Here is a 12,340-nt window from a genome sequence, read left to right on the forward strand (position 1 = left end):
GTCAAAAGCTTGGAAAAAGAAGATAAGTGCTTTAAAAGTAGAATTGGCCAAATAGAAAAGGAGATACAAAAATTCACAGAAGAAAATAACTCCTTAAACGGTACAAGTGAACAATGAGAAAGGAAGTATAAAAGCTAACTGAGGAAAACAACAAATTAAAAGTTAGAAGTGGGCAAGTGGAAGCTAATGATTCTATGAGACACCAAGAATTAATCAAACAAATTCAAAAGAATGAAAAAAAAATAGAAGAAAATGTAAAATATCTCATTGAAAAACCAACTAATCTAGAAAATAGATCCAACATCAGAATCATTCAACTACCTGGAAGGAATAATCAAAAGGAGGATGTGAATAGCGTCTTTCAAGAAATTATCAAAGAAAATTTCCCTGATATCCAGGAACCAAGTGAAAAATAGGCATTGGAAGAATCCAACTATCACTTCAAGAAAGAGATCTCAAAAACTCCAAGGAATATTCTAGCCAAATTTCAGAACTATCAGGTCAAAGAAAAAATATTGCAAGTGGCCAGAAAGAAATAATTTAACTATTAGGGAAGCACAATCAAGGCTTCAGAGGCAGCTGTGATACTGAAGAATCAGAGGTCAGGAACACACTATTCTGGGAAGGCAATGGAGCTAGAACTACAACCACCAATCACCTGGTGAAACACAGCCTAATACTCCAAGGGGAAAAGATGGTCATTCTTTTATTCTGGTCAAACTTTCATAAGAAGAAAACCAGAATGGAACCAAAAAATTTGCACTCTAGTAAAGACCCAAGAGATGCTTAACAAGGGAAAGAGGGGGAAAGGGAAAAGAAAACATAAGAGAGTCTACGGAAATGAACTGATTATATGCCTACATGGGAAGATGATATTTGCAATTAAAAAAAAAAACAATTATATCATTAAAAGTGCAGCTAGAAGGAATATACATAGAGGGTATGGGTTTAAAGTGAAAGTGATAGAATGACATAAATAATTAATGGATGAGAAAGAAGGGTACACTGGGTGCAGAAGGAAGGGGGAGGCAGAATGAGGCAATTATTTCACATGAAGTAGTGCCAAAAAAATCTATTACAGTAGAGGGAAAGATAAGAGTGTGAGCAATGTGCACAATTTGAACTTTGCCCTCATCAGTATTGACTTAATGAGGGAATAATATACAGAGTCAGTTGAATATAGAAATCTATCTTTGCGAACAAGAAAGCAGGAGGGGAGAAGATTAAGTCAAAGGAGTAAAGGGGGACTGACAGAAGAATGTGCATTCCAGGAGAGAAGGTAGAGAGAATTAAAACACCGTCAAGAAGGGAAGAGGGGGCATACAGGAGGAAAATAGAATGGAGGGAAATACACAGTCAATAATCATAACTGTGAATGTGAATGGGATGAACTCTCCCATAAAATGGAAGCAAATGGCAAAGAAGGCAAAAACCAGAAGTCTAAAATACGTCATTTACCTGAAGCAGAGTGAAAGTAAAGAACTGGAGCAGGATAAATTATCCTTCAGCTAGTGTAAAAAAAAAAAATCCTGATCTCAGACAAAACAAAAGCAAAAATAGACCTAATTAAAAGATATGAAAGGAAACTACATCTTGCAAAAAGATATCATAGACAGTGAAAAAAGTATCAACATGAAATGCATTAAGTGGTACAGCATTCAAATCGTTAAAGGAGTGGGACTTATTGGTTCATGACCAAACAAGGGACAGATTGTACTATGAAATGTAAAATAGATAATTTTGATTATATAAAATTAAAAAGCTTTAGCGCAAACAAAACCAAGGTAACCAAGATTAGAAGGAACACAGAAAGCTGGGAAAGAATCTTTATAGTAAGTGTCACTGATAAGGGCCTCATTTCTCAAATGAATAGAAAACTGAGTCAAATTTATAAGAATGCAAATCATTCCCCAACTGATAAATGGTCAAAGGATAAGAACAGGTAGTTTTCAGTTGAAGAAATAAAAATATTCATAGGCATAAGAATAAGTGCTCTAAACTACTTTTGATTAGAGAAATGCATATTAAAATATCTCTGAGGTACCACCTCATACCTATCAGATTGGTTAATATGACAAAAGAAGAAAATGATAACTGTTGGAGAGGATGTGTGGAAAATTGGGATACTAATGCACTGCTGGTGGAGTTGTGAACTGACCCAACTATTCTGGAGAGCATTGGAACTATGGCCAAAGGGTTTGATCCAGCAATAGCTGTAGTAGGTCTGTATTCCAAAGAGATTATTAAAAAAGGAAAAGACCTATTTGTGCTAAACATATTTATTGTAGTCTTTTTTGTGATAGCAAAAAACTGGAAATTGAGGGGATGCCCATCAACTGGGGAAAGGGTGAAAAAGTTGTGGCACATGAGTGTAATGGAATATTATTGTAGTATAAGAAATGATGAACAGGCAGATTTCAGAAAAACCTGGACAGATATATCAGTAAGCACCCAGACATACAGAGAGGGGCCTGCTATCACAAGTTCTTAGATCTTTATTGATAAAAGGAAAGGCAACTTTTGACAGGTTAACAATCACTTTATTTAAGCACATGTAACATTCCTTTAACCAAGTAAATACAGCATTCACCATGTTTGCGGGGATTACCACTCTGAACTTCAAAGAAAATACAGAGAAATCAAAGAACAACAGACATGGCTTCCTCTTCCTGACCATAATAAAAAGATACATCACAATTCAACCGACAGGTCCAACTGTCTGACCATAATTACCAGAGAGGGAAGTGTTGACATCTGGATTTTCCATGCCAGGAGCTCCTTAGCAGTTTCACAGAGTCCTTGTTTGGCCAACCAAACACTTCAATCAGTAAGTCCTATAATAAAACTGCACCTCAGAGTCTTTATACACTTTCTAGAGCCAGAGGGCATCACATCCAGTGCCTCATTAACAGAAGGCATGGACTTTCCTACAAATCTTTCCAGACTCAACAATGCATGGGAAAGATTCTCCTTAACCACACTATTCAGAGGTACTTTTAGTAAAACAAAAACAGTAAAAGATTCTATTTACAACAGATTTGTATGAACCGAAGCAAAATTAATACAAAGAACCAGGAAATCATTGTACACAGTGTCAGGAACATTATGTGATGATCAACTATGAATAACTTAGCTCTTTACAGCAATGCAATGATCCAAGACAGGTCCAAAGAACTCTTCAAGGAAATTGCTACACACCTCCAGATAAAGAACTGATAGACCATGAATGCAGATTTTTAGCATACTTTTTCCCTTTATTTTTTTTTGATCAGTTTCTTCTTTTACAACTTTGACTAATATGGGGCTACATTTTACATGATAGTGCATGCATAACCTACATCGATGACAACTATTTTAGGAAGAAAGGAGGAGAGGGAAGAGGAAAGGAGAAAAATCTGGAACTCGAAATCTTATAAAGTGAACGTTAAAAGTTGTTTTGACATGTGATTGTGGGGAAAATAAATAACTATGTAGAAAAATAAATAAAACAAAAAATGTTGGTATTTCATTCATTTATTGGCAATGTCACTCTTATGCATAAAGCTGCTAGCTGGCTAAAATATAGCTGACTGACTAGTTAGCCTTTTTGTGAATCAGTGACTTTCTAATGTCCCATGATTGTAAACATATGTGTGTGTGCATGTGTGTATGCATGTGTGTGTAGAAACACACACACACACATATATAGTGTTGTGTTATCTTTTCTTTCTAACCTTTTTAAATGATTCTCGACAAATCTAAACCACAACAGAAAATGGCAATGCACACTATAATTAACCTTTCTCTATACTCCAAAAGATGGAGGACAAGAAAATATCTTATTTGGCCCCTAGATTGGGCCACTGTTTTTACCACTCTTTCTCCTTTCCAGAGAATGCGAGTTTATCCAGTTGATTTAAGAATTTTTTGATGTGATGGGAGATTTGCGTATAGCTCCACTCTCCAAAAATCATTCAAACAGTTGCTTGTAATCACACTTGCTACACCATTGGTTGATTTCCCCCGTTTTTATTTTAATTTTTTTAATCTGGGTATGGTAGTGCCATGCAGACCTATCCATAAGCTAGAGAACTGGAAGCATGTCATTATCAGCCTCCCTTCCAGGGAAAAAGTGAAAGCAAATGGATAGTTAAGTTTGACACAAGGGAATAGTGCATGACATTGATGAGAAATGTAAATAAGGCTGGAATCCCTGCTGAGAGGCAAATTTCCTTCTTCAGAAGCAGTAGTGATGGTTCATTTTAAATAGCATCTTCTTTCTTGGGGCTGCCCATTTGAATCTGTGATTTGTTGCTTAACCTGATGCCTTAAAAATCATCATCACTGACTCAGCTCATCTAAGGAGAACAGGATTTTTTTTTCTCATTCTACATACAATTGTGAGATGTAATCTATTTGACAATGCACTTTGTGCCCTATCAACCATCCCTACTTTTAAAAGAATGCAGTGTTCAGAGTGAAACAAGACAATGAAAAGAGGAGTCACAATACAAATAAATACCATCTGTCCAAAAAAAGAAATCAGCTCAAGAACAACAAAATCCCACTTCATGCAATGCTTCCTGCTTTTCCATTCATCTTTTTAAAATCAGAATGTGAAATGGGGTGGTTGATTATGGCAAGGGAACTCAAAAGTGCTGTAATGACTATAAGGGAAAAAAAGTTCTCAAGGACCTAAAAGACAGAAATCTGACTGTTAAGTCTCAGAGTTTCCCACCATAGTACATAATAATTAAAGCATTGTTTATTAGTAGTACAGAAACAGATCTGAAATAAAAAAATTAAAGAATGATAAACATGGGCCATCAAAAAGCATTTATTAAATATCTACTATGTGCCAAGTTCCAGAGAGAACATGAAAAGATATATCACAAAAGATATACAATGTTATTTGGCTCTCGAGGTGACTCTTTGAAAAGGATCCATCAGGATGTGTTCTCTCCTGAGTTTTACTCAGGTCTTTGTCATCCCTGGGCACTCTTTATATGTGGAGGGTAGATAAGTAAAAAATTCACTAGAAGATTTAACCTCTTGGCAAGTGAAACTTCAGCGGGCATCTAGGAAATCATGTAATGAAAAGTGGAGAATCTTTTTTTTAAAATTTGAATAAATATGCATCCTTTTATATACTATAAGCTGCAGACAGTCTCTGTTGCTTTATTATCTGTTGGGACTGGAAGCTCAATTCCGTGTGGACAGTCTCGGGCAGGTAAAAGTGGGACTTCTAAATCTTAGAGTCTTACGAGGCCCTCCATGAACAGCGGGGGTTAGAGAAGGTCAGACAGAGCTAGCTCGGCTAGCTCGGGTATTTCCGCCTCTCCCCCGGAGATACCTGATGGGTGGAGTCTCCCTGCCCTCGAGGTCGTCCCGGATTGGAGCACACCTAGTTACCTAACAGCACGGTATTGAGATGCAAACTGTGTGGCTGAAGATTAAGTAGGATCGAGGAAGCCTAAAAGCTCTCTTAGCACGTGTGGAGCCAAAGAGAAAAGTAGGGGTCCGCTTCTTTTCTTTCCTCTCTCCCCTCCCCCTCTCTCCCCGCTTGTACTTCTACTTCCAATCCCTTAAGCTTAGCCTCCTTAGGAAATTTCCTCCTAAGGAAGACCCCCCTGCACTTGTAACCGAAACCCTGTAATAAAGCTCAACCCCTGTTTGACTCTGGAACGTCCTTTCTCTCATACGTGCATCCTGCGTGGCCAGCCGAAGACCTCGGGAGGTGAGGTAAGAAAGACTCGGGTAGCCCAATACAGGCCTCTAGGCTTGGCAATTATCAATGATCTTGTTAGCACTTTCTGAAATAATAAAGAAATGTCATTTGAATTGGAAGGTTATCTACCTCATCAGCTGAAGCCTCTAAATGGATTCAGCAAAAGGAACAAACAAAGATACATGTTTCTGAATTCTTTGCTTCTGATTCCTAACAGACTATGGGGTTTTTGAGATACTTCACTTATGTATCATTTGTCCCATCCATTATTTTAAATAAAATAGATATATCTGCATGACAAGGTGCACCCAGCCAAATTGGTTTGGGATGAACAGATGGAAAAGCACTTACTAATTATTTTCTTTGCGCAAAGCACTGTTCTAAATGCTAGGGATACAAATAGAAAAGCAGAGATATTCCCTGTTTTCAAGGAACTCACATTCTAATGGGGAAGACAACATACATAGAAAGTTTCAGCTGCAAATCTATTGGAAAAAAAAATTCCATGGTCCTTACGGGTCAGTGGTAAAGCAGGGCAATGCATTTTCTGTAGTGTTTTCTTCCATAGATAAAACCGTATCCATTTCTTATATAGGAAGGACTTTGGTTCATGAACTTTCTTGTCTAGGTCTTCAATAACTGTGATTGATAAACAAATGGATGCTACAGCCCCCCCCAAATGTCATCTCTATATAGAATGCATCCTGGGATAATGGATTGGGGGAGGGGAGAAGGGGACTGAAAGCAAGACTAGTAATTTTCTACGAAAAGTCTCTTGTACTTACCTGTTGCTTGCTGGCAAGAAGTCGTTGGCATTGATGGTTGAGGTAAGTGGAATTCTACATAATAATATACATTTCCTCATCAATTCTTTTTATCTTATGGTTCTTAATGGGAGGGAGAGAAGATGATCAAGGAAGAGGGTGAAATTGCTGATCTCTTTTTCAAGTTTTATCTGAACAGCCTAGTAACTATTCTGGTACTGTCCTCTAGATGAAGGCTGGGCCAACTAAAAGTCATGTCATCATCTTGATGTCATGGTCCTCTTCAAGAATGAAGGACAAACACAACCTGTGAGTGAGTAGCAGCTTCTCTCCCCTCCCCTCCTTTCCCTTCTCCTCTCCTTTCCTCTCCTCTCCTCTTCTTTGGGCTTGCTGGCTACACTTCTTGCTCAAAGATCAAGCCTTAAACTCAATTCACTCTGGATCTCATAGACTGGACAACAAGTGCCCACTGACCTAACACAGAGTGAATGTAATAACTAAATAGTAATTGCTTCTCTTTTACCCAGGAATCCTGAGGGTCTTTCCCTCCCAGTGTTTTTGTTTATTTTTATTTTTGGGTTTTTTTTTTTAACTAAAGGTGATATCCCTTGAGCAACTTAAAGGAGTCTATTCATTGAATGAGTGTATCTCACTCAGAGTTAGAATATGATAAGACTTTAGCCTGAAAGGGCCAGGGTCTCCCAATGCATCCTGGGCCATCTCCAGTTGTCCTGATGAATATCAGGCCACTGGACCCAGATGATTTGAAGAATGTAAGGTTGGTGACCTTGCACAGCCCTCCCTCACTCAAATCAAAGTCAACTGCAAGTCAGGTCATATGTTGGTGTCATGGTCCTCATCGAGAACAAAGCACAAACAGAGCAACAGCAACAAGCTGAAGGCTTTTACAAAGAATGTAACACATTCTGTAAAAATTGTGAAGAATATATGAAGAAATATGGGAAAAATTGTCATCACTCAAAATCTTACATTGTTAATCCCCATACATCTGAGTTAACATCACATTTTAAAATCAATTCTACTTCCTTTTTTCTGTTATGATTGCCATTTCTTCATTAAATTAAACTAGACAAAAAAAAAATGATCCTCACCTTTGCAGAAGTTACATTCAACCACTTCTACTAAAGTACAAATACTAGCCCCTGTATATTCCTCCCTAAAATGGTGAAAGAGCATAAGGATGGAGAACTACAGTTTTCTTTCTTGCCATCATTACAAGAAGAGAGAGTAACCACACTTCCCTGCAGTCTGATTTTGCTTGTGGTAGGCTTAAAGAGAAAAGTGTGATTACTCTAGAAATAGGAGGATTTTCAGAAGACATGGGCATATCTACTACCAAAATAAAACCCTACAATATTGGGCAGAAACATAAATATAGAGAAACATAGGAAACCCCCAGGGTGTAAGAAGTCACCTTTTTCCTACAGATGGCAACCTAATTCAAGTTCTAGTTAGAAATTCCTCCTTCTCTAACTTCTTTCTTTCTCTTCCTTCCTTCCTTCCTTCCTTCCTTCCTTCCTTCCTTCCTTCCTTCCTTCCTTCCTTCCTTCCTTTCTTCCTTCCTTCCTTCCTTCTTTCTTTTCTTCCTTCCTTCCTCTCTGTCTTTTTTCTTTCTTACTTTCTTTCTGTCTTTTTTCTTCCTTTCTTTCTCTCTTTCTTTCTATCTTCTTTCTTTCTCCCCTTATGTCTTTCTCTCTGTCTCTGTGTCTCTCTGTGGCTCTCTGTCTCTGTGTCTCTGTCTCTGTCTCTGTCTCTGTCTCTGTCTCTGTCTCTCTCTCTCTCTCTCTCTGTCTGTCTCTCTCTCTCTCCTGCAATGTATATCAGAATATATACCTTAATATAAATTTTTTTCTGCTTAAGCACAAAAATCAGAATAGCAGGATGGTTGCAGGAGTAAGGGTAATCTTCTTAATTTGTTAAGAAGCATACAAATGGTCATATAACTAATAGATTAAACAAGATTAGTCAGGGGCACTGAACACCAAGGAAGATGTAAGGAATTTAATTTCCCCTCCTCTTTCCAGTATTACACACTATGCAATTGCTAATTTCTTGTAATCCTAAAGGATATTTTCAGTGCAACAGCAGATCAACAGCTAGTAAGTAATCTCAACTAACAAATAACTTTCAGACAAATGCAGCAAATACAACTTCATATTCTGTTCTATTTCCTGTTATAAAATCATTTTTCTTCTTTGTACTATAGTAGATGTCAAATATCTTTCACACTGAAAGCACAGAACTGTGCCTCTGGCAACCAGAAATCATCTAACTCTTATAAATGAGATTTTTAACATTCCCATTAGGACCATCTTGTTGACTTATGATGACTAAATGGCTAATAGGACAAGACTACTTCTTCCTCATAGGAAAGGATATAAACAATAGAAAGACCTATTGTATTCCTTCCACAGTCTTCTAAACCGACTGCTAAGATTGCTGCTTTCAGAACTGGAGCTGTAGAGAATTGCATCATTTCACTGTTTGGAAACTCATGGTTTATTTAAATCCATTTGAGAAATTTGTACTCTTGGTGCTGAAACATTTATGTTTTCCTTTTTTCTAAGGAAAAGGGAATAGTTTTGATTATACCTGTAACACGTGGTATCAGGAACTTTAGTTTACGGTATGTCCACTAAAGAAAAGAAGAGTAGTTTCTCACTAAGGAAGCAGTAAGGCATGATTTTGGGCCTTATTATGAGGGAGAACTATAGTAGGTTTGAGTCCTACTTCTGATATTAACTAGCTAGCTCTATTACCACAGAAAAAAAATTTAGTCTTCCTAAATCCCCAACTTTTTTAAATCTGCAGTGTAGGGATAACATTTATGATTGCGAGAATTAAAGAAGATTCTAAGTAAAACACTTGTTGAAAGCTTTAAAATATGAAACAAATGTCTATGCAACAAGAGTGAGCTCATGAGTATGTGCTCTGGCTCTACAAGGATGGACCAAAGCGGTGACTCCTTGCTAAAGGATATGCACAACCTGAGGACCTTTGATCTTCTGGTCTCTATTACTAGGAAACTGAGCCAAAAATAACTGGGGGTGGAACCAGGTAGGATTGATATTTAGCAAAATGAAAGGGAGAAAAAACTTTCACATTCTCTCTAGTCTTCTTTTTCAAGAATGTTGCTAGGTAGTTCAGTGGATAGTGCACCATAATTAGAGTCAGTAAGATCTGAATTCAAATCCAGGGTCTGACCCTGACCTTAGGAGAATCACAAATTCTATTTGCCTTAGTTTCTTATAAAATAGGGATGATAATTGCACCTAATTCTCAGAATTCTTGTGAGGATCAAACGAGGTAATAATTGTAAAGTACTGGCACATTGTAAATGCTGTACAAATGGTAATTATTGCTGTAATTATCATCATCATCATCATCATCAACTCTTTCTCAGACTTCTGACAGGAGAAGAAGAGAATATCTCTCTCCCTTTTCCCTCTCCAGGAACAAGTAAGGAAACTATGAGCACAAAGCAGTAAATACAAGTACTAGATGAGGAATGGTCTCAGGTCCCTAGCTGCCTCTTCTGCTTTGTGTTTCCCTGAGCTCAGGTTACTGAATTGTGATGCTGAGATAGACTTTCAAACATTGGACAGTACCTCATGAGTTACTGAACTGTCTGAGTGCCACCAGGGATAGTTCTCAGAATTGTGCACCTTCTCAGAGGGTAGGATGACTAACAAGAAGGGAAGTCATACTGCCTTGAGCTTGACTGACCCAGAGGTTCTTAATCAATGTAGAATATCACAGTGTACCAAGTAAAAGGGATTACCTATTCAGCAGGTACTAGAATTTCCTGGGAGGTTTTCCTGTTTTCCAGGAAAGCAGCATAGGAGTGATGCTTTAATAGTTCACATTTTAAATATTTGTCAAAGTGAATTTTTGTATTTTAAGCCTCTTCTTGTGGTGGAGGAAATAAATGTCTGCCTAATACATGATAACCAATATGTTTTTTACATTTAATAACTTATCAAGAAGGGAATCTCATCAATCACTTTTGGGGGTATCCTAGTTATGAGCAACATGTAAGTTTCATTTTAGGAAATCTTTTTTTAATAAATCCATATGGAGAGTATAGTGAATGGATTTGGGGGAATCCTGATCCTTTCTTTTATTAGAGAACAGGCTGTTATAATATGGAATCTGGTCTGTCTGAGGCCAGAGCAAGGACTTATTGTGGTAGTAGGGCAAACTCTAGGTCACAGGTAACCTTAGTCATTATAACTCTTAAAAAAATTATAGAGACTGTTTATCTAGATCAGGGAATCTTACTATAGGTCATGTGTGTTTCTCTGTATTGAGGACTGGTGAATCTAATGAAAATTATGGATCCCTTCTTAGGGAAATATTTTTAAATAATTAAAGGAAACACAATTTCAGTTAGAGGTCAATAAAAATAATGGGATGCTTTTCCTCATTCAAATTCACAAATCCTTGGAAATCTACCCATAAGTCCTTCACTCTTTGTGTTCCCCAACTTTTGTATTTTTAAGGAGCTTGATTCTTACTTGAACCTCAAAATCACTGCCATAGTGAAGGCATATGGTGAGGATATGTAGGAATTGGGTGACGGAGCATAAATTTTGAGGTTAGTGATGACAAAGAAACTAGAGAAAAGAGATAGATGTACCAGTAACCTCCACAACCCATTATTAAAGCATTTAAAAGTATTATTTCACGTATTGGAGAATAATCAGGTGGTGGGACATATCTGGGAGATCTAGCACTACCTATAATCATTCAGGTAGGTAATTACTATCAGTTTCTTGGGGTTCCTAATACATATTCTTTTGTTCAGTGGAGTATTTGGAACTTCAACTAAGTTTGCCTGCTGAAAGACTGTAAATTATGTAAAACTTGTTTTTCAAATTCTTAACTCCCCTTTTCTATTCCTCCTCACTCCCCTCAGTAGCCTAATCTTCCTTTACTTCACTTTTTCCAAAATCTGTCTTCAGAAAAGTGTATGTGCCAATTAAGAAACATTTATTTAGTTCCTTTGTAGCACCAATGTGATATTCACAACACCTGTGGTGGCCATTAGTATGCCAGCTCAATTCTGAATCTTTAAATACAACACTCTCCACAAGGAAGATGGAACCAAAATATTTATTCAGATGCCAGAAAGTCAAATCTATCATAGTAACAAAAACATCTATACACAATAATAATGCAGAGGACAACACCAGCACCAACATTCCTCCTGTTAAATTCTCACTAACCAACTCCCTTAAACAAATCACAAATAGTCTTCTCTGGAACCGAATGCCCTTCTCATAGCCAGTTGTGGGCTTGCCTGCTTCCTTCAGTTCTGATTGCTCTTTCATTAATTTCCTCTCAGCTCTGCTCTAGCTCCACCTCTTCCTGTTCCACCCTTCCTGCTCCATCCCTTCAGCAACTTCCTCCAACCCCAGACTCATGTGACTCTGGCTTCCACGTTATCCAGAAGGTCACATGGGTTTATTAATGGATGGGAAAGATCTTCCCATTTAAATTACCAATACAGCCTTCTGTGTGTAACGCATTGTGTGAGGTGCTCAGGAATACATAGGTTTTATTTTTAATTATGTAATACCTGACCTCAATGAATTTCCATTTTCCTGAGAATGAGGAGTGGGAGAATGTTATAGGTACACAGGTAAGCATAATTCCAAATAGGGTATAAATAGAACAAGAAAATGAATCGTCAAAATACTCCAGGAAAAGTTAAGAAGAAAGTGAGTGCTTTTAGCCTAGGAGAAAGTTTCTTGGCTGATGGGTGTACAGCATCTAAATTGAGATTCCAAATGAAAAGATTCTGCAGAGTGACACTGAGGAGGGAACTGCATCTCAGTGATGGCAG

The sequence above is a fragment of the Notamacropus eugenii genome, chromosome 5, assembly GCF_028372415.1.
Source record: "Notamacropus eugenii isolate mMacEug1 chromosome 5, mMacEug1.pri_v2, whole genome shotgun sequence".
Taxonomy (NCBI): domain Eukaryota; kingdom Metazoa; phylum Chordata; class Mammalia; order Diprotodontia; family Macropodidae; genus Notamacropus; species Notamacropus eugenii.